We start from the raw sequence: 10,319 nt of genomic DNA on the forward strand, positions 1-10,319 counted from the left end.
TGTTGCGTTTAGAAAATAATTTCTAATACTCAACTTGTCATTACCAAATGGTAATTTATCGGGGTTCTTTTTAAAAATAAAATCATGATTCGTTGATGAAATTGATAAACCAAATGATTTGATTGTAATTGGTATTTAATAGGCAATAAATAAACATTCCCATTGTAAGAAATTAAGATGTAATACTTCAATAGTTACGTTAGCTCAAATTATTGATCATTTTGCTAAACTATTTGCTTCACCAAAGGTTCAAGAAACCTGTATTCTGTTTAGACTAATTATTCCAAATGTTGGTACCACTTCTTATTACTGCTTCTAACCAAATATTTAAGTCATTGGGTTTTCTTCACAATGAAATCAAAATTTACTTCTTGTTTAAAAGTATGCCGAATTTGTTTACAAATAACATGGTTTCAAAGTTGCATCACGTTGTTACCCACTCCATTTTGGTTTATTCATTGTTGACTAATGTTCTTGTTGAAAGCTGTAAGATTGTCATCATGACGTCCCCCATTTCTCAATTTCAACTTACCCACATACAGGCTAGTCATCAGGGAAATAAGTGGGAGGGGGGGGGGGGAATTGTCCCTCTGTATTTTTAAAACATAATTTAAATATGAATTATTGCATGTATTTTGATGCCTTTTTCCTATAAAATGCACTGAATTCATACACTTTGCCACCCCTTGCCGTCCGAGAAAAACTTTGGAAATACGGACCAGCCAACATAATTCGTCATATTCTAGTTCGTTCACTATAAAAATATCTTTTTCTTATGATAAATTTTGTTTTAGATGTGACTACGATTGCCAATCTTATGTGCTTTCTGAACGGATTTCTACTTGCTTTGTTTTGAAGTGAAATTGTATTCAAAACTACAATTTTAACTTTATGTCCCGCATGTTGAAGTTTCGTTCGAATGAACATAGACCAGTCAAGTGTCAATCGTATTGATCATTAGATCACTTTTTATTTGTAGTGAATTTTATCAACTCTTTTATACAGTCTTTATCTTAGCATACACAGTTAAAACTTTTTGCGCCAGGGGCGGGGGGGGGGGAATCTACGTTCTCATGTTTTCAAAGTTCCTTTCCCAAAAACCCTGGGTCTTTTCCATTCTTTAATTTCTATTTTTGCAGTATATGATACTTCTTTAGTAAGTGATGTAGAAGATAAATAATAAAAAAATTATTGCATATGATGCATATCCAAACTGGTTACAAATGGAAAAATAACGTTAACATAGATATTACAAAGACATCAGGAATGCAGAATTCATTCGTAATTATTGGAATAATTAATTTTGTAAGAACAATGCTGTGCTGTAAGTTTCGCATTCAATTTTGTTTAAATTTATTCACTCAAAACCCATAATTGTAATGAAAATGAAACGGCCGACTACTGGCTCATACATGGCCGAGCACTGTACTTCTATGGCCGACTACTGGAGCATTTTCTCGTGTTAAAATTAGGTTAGTTTTTAAAGTTAAAATGTTTTTATTTCTGAAACAATTTAGTGAATCATTATCAGAAAGGTATAGCCTAAAGCCTTACACTGTTTTTGTTGTTGTATTGATTTCTGAAGTTTATAAGTTAACAAAAAAACAGCTATCGCTGTCTTTAAACGGTCGACTACTGGAGCTTTTACTCAGTATAGATTTCGCGCAAAAGGCGTACTTACGGCTTTAAAATGCGTATGAGGAGAGGCAGGAAAGGAAAATAAAAAAGAAATATAAGGGCGCATTTGTGTTCTCCCCCTTACCTTCCCTGCTTCCCCCTCCTTATTTAAAAAAAAAGTTTCAAGCCTTCATAAATACTCTTCTTAAAGTAAAAAAAAAAAGAAAGAAAGCTAAAACTTCGTATAAAACGTTTTTTCTCTAGTAAGAAAATTTAAACTTTGTCTAAGATCAAAATAAAAGTAAAAAATACTGATTAAAATAAAACTACTAGCATGCTTGGTACAAAAGCTAGAATGAGAAAAAATATTGTTGGTTTGAGTGATTCGTACAGATGAAAACAATGCCGGAATGAAATCGTCGGAATGCGGTAACATTTCCAAGTTCACATCTAGAAATGGGTTAACATTAATTTTTATAAAACAAATACGTAACCTTGCGGTCGACAAAATTAAGTTTAAATTAAATTTTCACAAGAATGCGGATACGTCTCTTAAATAACGCGTCATCGATACCGTAATTTACTAAAAGTATGTAAACAGGATGCGAATGATCCTTTGCAAATGAAAGAAATAATAATAATGGAAATAACTCTTTGTGAAACTGCCTCCGAGTTCTAGATTTTGACCAACTTCGGGTTTGAACGTTTTTAAACTCTTTCTGCGTCGCATCTTTAGTAAGCGACATTGATTGATCATCTATTCCTAGAATACGCAGAACTTGGGTTTTGGGGTCTCCCTCCAGACGTCTAATTGGGAACAGTGGTAGATATTCAATTTCCGCATTCTTCGAAATTCCGATTTATTAAGAATCTTTGTCTTCATCAAAACCGATTGAAATTGAGTCAGTTTTATGAAGAATTTCTTTCATTTTTCTTTTCCTAGTTTCAAACATTTTTAGTGAATAAAATGGCGAAGAGAACGATCTAAAGAAAACGCAACTGAAGCTACAAGTTTTTCAGTAAGGAATTCTCTGACTTTTTGCCACTTCACGTAAAATAAAAGTGTCAAATCTTAAACCGCGTATAATCAAGTCCGTGTAAAACAAACCCGTGTAAAATGAGGGTCTGATGTACTTTAACGCGTTTGGAACGTTTGATTGACTGTGTATGTAAAAGAATTTTCAAAATCGTTCCCATCCCTCGCTTTAAAAAAAACTCTTTCTTTTTCCGAGGAAAGCAAGAAAACAAACATAGCCGCGAAATGTTAATATTGTCTTTTTCCCTTTCCTCGCGACCTTTTTAAGTCTATTATCTCGAAAACACAACACGCCTTCGAGCTGCTTTCTTCGCGGATCATTCATTCTCTACTCGAGATTTTCTTTTTAGTTTGTTAGAAAGCGAAAAGCGTTTAAATATACCATTCGACGTTCAAATACACCCGCTTTTCTTCTTGCTGCTATCTTCAAGTTACTCAGTAGCAAAGCGTTTGTTTCGATCGAATTTATCTGCTAGAAGCGCAACGAGAGTAGCGCAGAATTGTGGGTGGAGCGAAGGTTATTTCAGACTGCGCTACTGGTAGATCGAATTTGATCAAATCAAATACGATCTGTTGTGTTAAGGATGAATATACCTCTTAATTCCCTCCGTTTTTTTATTAAAAGATTATACCGTCGCTAAAAAGACGATGTGGCGTATCTCTCTTTTAAGCTTTCTGCTGAAAACCGATTATAAAAATTTCCAGTTTACTGTATCGCTTGAGAACCGCCACCAGTGTGAGGGACTGTAACTTTTTTACTATTTATTGTAGAGATACGTCCATTGGTCATATAATAAAATCGACTTTGGAAATTTCTGTGGTGGTCATAACTCATTTTTCGATTTTTTTGAGATACGCCCATTCATCTTTTTAGCGACGATACATACATTTTTTCCAGGACATGACGGCAAAACTTTACTCGGCGATAGAAAGCATCTAAGCAAGCAAGAATAGAATTATTTAGAACAATGGTTCCCAACCTTTCTGAGCCCATCGCCCCCCTCTAGAGTTTGGTCAACACCTATCGCACCCCCACCCCTCTTTACCTTGAGAAACCATAAGTTGGCGCTAGTGAGCATGGATACCCTTGTAAAAAATCTCTTCGATTATTGTTTTAAAGTGGTAGCTGATTTGATTGCGCAAAAATTTGTGAAGTAAATCCGCAGCCAAGGCGGTTTTTTACAATCCGAGATCAGATTCTCCATAAACCGCTGTAACTACGGATTTATTTCGAAGCTTTTACGATTTCGCACAACCAATGAGCTGTCGTTTTAAATTTCATGGGATTTTTCTTTTAGTATATGAACCACTTTATCCTAGAGGTCCGATGCCGATGCATTTCCTTTTTCCACAGATATGTGTTTACTCGGAAAAAGGTTGAAAAAATAACGTATTTAAATTTGTTTCGTTTTTATTATTACTATTCGTATTTGTTTTCTTTATTTCCTATTCATTTTAACGTTCACGCTAAGCAGCATTTCAAGAATAGAATCAATATTTCCGAATTTTAGAAATGAGTTACATAAAAATCTTCTAACGAAATACATTAATTACATTATTTGTGGTGTAGTGACCCATTAAAAATGAGCTTTTTCCCACTTTTTGGAAAACGCTGCCTTACACCATTAATAATAATATACTCCTTTTAAATTTCAAGTTTTCATTCAGCCAGATGAATCATTTCCTGCAAACTTCCAAACCGCATTTCACATCTTTAACGGGCTAAATATGTAGATAAGGCACAATTTTGCATAGTTTACTGCAGTCATCCCAGTGAACCCAACAAAGCATCGTTCCTTTTCTAGCTCCATTTCCAGAAGTTCACCCCTTCCCACCCTTTCTGGTCATTTTTTATCCGTCTAGAATTTTTTAAATGCTTTATATGACATTAAAAAGTCATTAAATTCAAACTTTTCTTCCATATGTAATGCGGCAAAACATTTTCCATGACTATTTCCGTCCGTATGATCAACAATATACGTAAACATTCTTTTTCAGTTGCAGATTAGCAATTATTTCACAACACCATCTCCGAATTCGGATGATAGATTTAACATTGAACAAATGTACTTTATTTTCTCACTATACAAATTTCAAATCTGCATTTTTCCTTCGAAGAATATCGCAGCAATGTATAACAGATGGAACCATTTACAGAATTTATGATCTAACAAAAGCGTAGATGTCCTACAGTCTTCCGACTTGATTTAATATCGTAAATATCCTATATTCCATGTAGTATCTAGTACGTGTAAATTTACATGCAACTAAAAAGATTAGGAAAACTGAGTTTTCACCATGGGTCCCATGCAAATTAAATGTCATTGGCCATAAATACTACATGATCATCAGCCTTCGATAAACTTGCCAGACATCCTGGTTTGACCGGGATAGTAGGGGAGATTGTTTTACCATGAACACTGTTAATTTCTAAGAAGGTATTTTTACCAGCCGTGTTTTTGTAATCTATAATAGTAACCACTAAATGGTGCCATAGTAAAAATCAGCATCAAATGAGTAAAATTGACGATTTTGTGTGAGAAAGAAAATTTCATGACTCAAAAGTAAATATTTTCTTCATTTTTATTTCATTTTCTGTTTTTGTATTTGTAAATTTAATCAACTGAATATTAATTTTGTGATAAAACAGAAGTAGGTTAAATATTTTGATTACGAGAAAATAATGATAGTGCATCTAGATTGACCATCATTTTGGTTTTTCTCAAACCTTGGTGGTGATTGTATCTAGGGACAGCCAAACATTTGGCACCTTAGGACACGTTCCAAGGTACAACATATGGATGGTTCTTAATAATTAAGATATGTTTAGGAACATGGAACAATGTTTTGGCCATATGTAGTCTTTTAAACGCATTTAATGTAAGATAATAATTCATAATTAATTATTCATAATTCATAATCAATTATTCATATAATTCATAATCAATTATTCATATAATTCATAATCAATTATTCATATAATTCATAATTATTCATATAATTCATAATTAATTATTCATATAATTCATAATTAATTATTCATATAATTCATAATTAATTATTCATGACTAAATTCACTAACATGAAAAAAATATTTTTTTTTGTTTTCTGGTGCAAAATTGGTTCAAGTATAGAGCTGTCCTGAATCATGAAGACTTCCCCATAGTACAACAGGTTGTGTCTCAAGGTACAATAGGACGTTGTACGTTAGGACAGCTTGGAACTTTTACTTTAAACGGTTGGCAACATTTTATTTTCAAACTGTCTGAGTTTTAAGGAATATATTGCATAGAAGTATGTTGGCGTATTTTAATGTAACTTTTAGATTTAAAATTTGATTCAAATAATTGACGTTAAAAATTAAAATATGAAAAGTGTCACAAGGTCCCGATTTCCAGACAAAACAGCGGTGTTCCGGCCGACTTACTTCACGTCCCGGTAAAAGATAAATTTGATTACAAACGACCAAAGATCTCTTAAAATAATTAACTGTGACGGGTTATTTAGGAAAATTACTTTATCATTTGTAACATTGACTTGTAAAATTAATACCGGATTAGCTTGTGAGGATTTTTACAACAAGATTTTAAAACCAAAAAAGTCCTATAAAATGAAAAGTATATCTAAATATCTTTCATTTTTTTATTCATCACTTAAATTGTTTCTTCGAACGAAAATAAATTGTAACTATTTACATCTAAGAAGTGAAAAGTTCAAATTTTATCTGCTTATGTGATTTTTTTTACCTCTGTTTTAGGTTCATAATTCGCAACCATTTATTCATAGCATTGATAATAAACTGCCATCCAAAACACTCCAAAAATCAGCAACAGGTGGATACCCTTTTGAATACTAGGCAACGATGGGGGAGGGGGGGAGAGCATTCCTGTGTCCCGGCTGAACATTTCAGAAATCTGGCAAGCCTATCCTTAGACCATTTGTCACAAATACACAAAATCATAAGGAATGAGTTGACATATTTCATGATCATTTTTTTCGGTTTACTAGGCAGTAGTTTAAACGTCTATTTCTAGGGGAAGGAGAGGGGGAGGCAATACGAAACATTCTTAACCCTTCAGTCATAATGTGCGCTACGATGTCAAGTAACGTATCGATCTAGTTATGTCGTCTTCATCCTTCCAGAATTCACATGAAAATGATGAGAACTCAATCGCGTGAGAATTTCTCACACCACCTATATTTAGCTCAAAAAAAAAAAATTAATTTGAATTCTTAAATTTTGAATTCAAATTATGTTTTTCGCAATCACGAGTTGCGACAGGACCCTACTCATTGGTTACTACTCTACTCGCTTGTTTCTAGACACGGCTCTTGTCCCTCCAAGTCTACCCTCCTGTTGAACGGAGACGTGTGTAGTAGTTGTGTATGTGTAGGCTTTTGTGTGTGCGTAGACCTGTGTGTATGCACGTTGGCGTGTGTGTATGTGTGTGAGTGCGTATGTGTATGAGCGTACGTGTGTCTAGGACATGGACGCCACCGACCAGGAGCGGCTACCGGAGGACGGAGCCGCGCCTGCAGGTGGCGGTGGTGGTTGAAAAAGGCATGGAACATCAAAGACGGTCAAATGAGAACAATAAGCAATCGTGATTGCTCAAAAAGTTATAAAGCAAATATTTTCAACTAGCGACATTTTTATTTATGCTAAACACCTTGTGTGATACAAAATAATAGTTGATGAAACGAATAAAATATTTGATGAAACAATACAAAAAGAAAAGTTTTTTCTCTCTTTGGAGTGAGCATTTGGCTCACGGTACGAGTTCCGGAGGAAAAAAAAAACTATGTCTATAAACTATTTGAATAGATATTCAGTAAATTACCGCCCATTAGCCAGGGCTAAAGCAAAAATACGTGAAATACACCGCCAGCTCATCTCCAGCTCAGTCACTTTCCTATGCCGGGCTGATGAGTGCTAATAAGCACGAAACTGCAGTCCTCGGCTGGAAATGACTGAGCTGGCGGTGTATTTCACGTATTTGAATAGAGTTACGTGTAAGTGGCACGTTCCATTAAAAATACGGCACATCACCGTATTAACGTCATTAAAAAAAAATCCTGTTTTTCAACACTACAAATGCAGCATGTGAAAATAAAATAAGTAGCAGTGAACTGTCTTAAGAAATAGAAAAAATGAATTTGTCATATGATGCTTCAATTTCACTCACAGTTCATAACTGTTAATATGCTAAATAAACAACTAAATTTGATTCTCCATTTGATCGCAGTGAAAGTGTTAACCCTTTTATGAGCACTGGAGCAAAAAGTTCCGGTGATTCGAGAATGATGTTTTGGTTGTAGGCAAACTTTCCTTGCTTCCTTTTTATACATAGTGATGTGAAAGTATTAAGTACTGATCACTACCAGACTGTTGTTCGAAACAGAAAATGAAAAGAAAACAGATGCTTATATCTTGATTAAAAAAGCTTTCATTATCTTTTTCAAGCCAAGATAAGACATTATGAGACGCATAAAAGTAGGGGAATGTGGGGCAAAGTGAAATACGTACTGTTTTTAGGGCCACCTATCTGGTAATATTTAAACTATGTAGTAGCAGATGTAGTCTATTCCAAGTGAGGAAAAAAATTACCTCTAAAGATAAAAGCATGTGGTAATACAGGCAATAATCAAAAGCTGATACTCATATTGTAATATTTTGTTATAGCTCAAAAACTTTTATTTTTTTTAATTATAAAATGATAAAGTACTTGTTAATAACATTTTAAATATTAATTGAGACCTTCTTTGACAGAGTATTTGTATAGTTAATATTAAGCTTATTTGTAGTTTAAATATTTTGCACAATTATATTAATACATGCAGGACAAGTGAGTTTATTTCGTTTACTTATTCAATCATTTGCTAAATCACTTACGTTTTCATTTATTAAACAATTCTTCCATTTAGTAATTCCTTTATTTACCCATTCACTTATTTTCTTATTCGTTCACTATTTTACTCATTCATTATTTTTTTTCATACCTCAATTTCATTTTTTGTTTATTGTTTCATTATCTTTACATTTATTCATTCAATCTTTTATTTACTCATTCATTTGATCAAAAATAATTTTTCATAATCGATCAAAAAATATTTCATTAGATAAATACCTACTTTATATTTTCCCCTTTGCCTCATAAAAAAAAAGTGAAAATTTCCCATCTTGTTTTTTGAAGGCGCAAATTTAGTGCCAAAAATAAAAATAATGTTTCAATGTCAGTTTTATCGTAATAAACAATGTTCTTTCTTTACGTACTGTAACTTTCAAAATAAATTTTCAATTTGATCATTTTGAAAAAGCTGAGTCAGCTTAACTATTTCACTTTGCCCCACGTTCCCCTACTTTACAAATAAATAATCTGACTGAATCCGAACACGTAAGAATGAGAAACATAAACTGTGTTTTATATGTGATGACAACTTTCGAAGTAAATGTTGACGGAATGGTCTATCTATTAATAAATCACTGCATCGATTATAAGTTAAATTTCTGAGCGAGCGCTTATTAAGAAATTGGGAGGACGGGGGGGAGGGGGACCTTAGTGAGACGGACAATTATGACTTATAGAGCAGGAGTTTCCAAACTTTTTCGAGTTGTTGGCATCCTTTAAAGAATTCGATTCTTCTCGTGGCATTCTAGTATAAATTTATTATTTATATACTGTATATTTTGATGCTAAAGGGTCTTCCGGGCACGCTGAGCCTTTCTTCGCGACACCCACTCTGGGAAACCTTGACCTACAGCCTGCATTGCGCTTTTTTTGAGCAATCACGATTGCTTATTGTTCTCACTTGACTGTTTTTGACGTTCCTTTGATTTTTCCCACCGCCACCCTCCGCACCATCACGGTCGACGGGCTCCTCACGATGCTGCACCTCTAGCGAAAGCCGTCTCCAGGTTGCATCCATGTCCTACACACACGCGCATACATACACAACTACACACACACACACAAACACATACACAACTACACACAAACACATACACACATACACCTACACACACATACAAACACATACACGCATACATACAGACACCCACACATACACACAACTACCCACACATTCATGCCTGCACACAGACCCAAACACATATGCCTACACACCACCATACACATACCCCCCCCCCCACAAACATAAACACACATGCCTACACACACATAACCCCCACACACAAACACACACGCCTACATACACCCACTCGTGATTGCGAAAAACATAATTTGAATTCAAGATGTCAAAATTCAAATTATTTTTTTAATTTTTGCAACGTAGAATTTTTTTTTTTTTTTTTAGCAATCACGATTGCTTATTGTTCTCATTTGACTGTTTTTGATGTCCGTGCCTTTTTCAGCTTGGACCAGGGGCCTCTGCAGCACTCCCGCCCACCGTCCTCTGCAGGCGCGGCTCCGAGCACTGCCTCCTGGAACCCGTTTCTCCTGGTCGGTGGCATCCATGTCCTACACACACGCACGCTCATACAGACACACACGCACACATGCTCATACACACGCACACACTCATACAAAAGCCTTTACACAGATGCCTACATGCATACACATACGCAACTATACACACGTAACCGCCCAGGAGGAGGGGAAGCTTGGGGGGACAGGAGCCGTGCCCTCAACGATCAAGGGTCCTGTCA

Source organism: Uloborus diversus, chromosome 3 (genome assembly GCF_026930045.1).
Source record: "Uloborus diversus isolate 005 chromosome 3, Udiv.v.3.1, whole genome shotgun sequence".
Lineage (NCBI taxonomy): Eukaryota > Metazoa > Arthropoda > Arachnida > Araneae > Uloboridae > Uloborus > Uloborus diversus.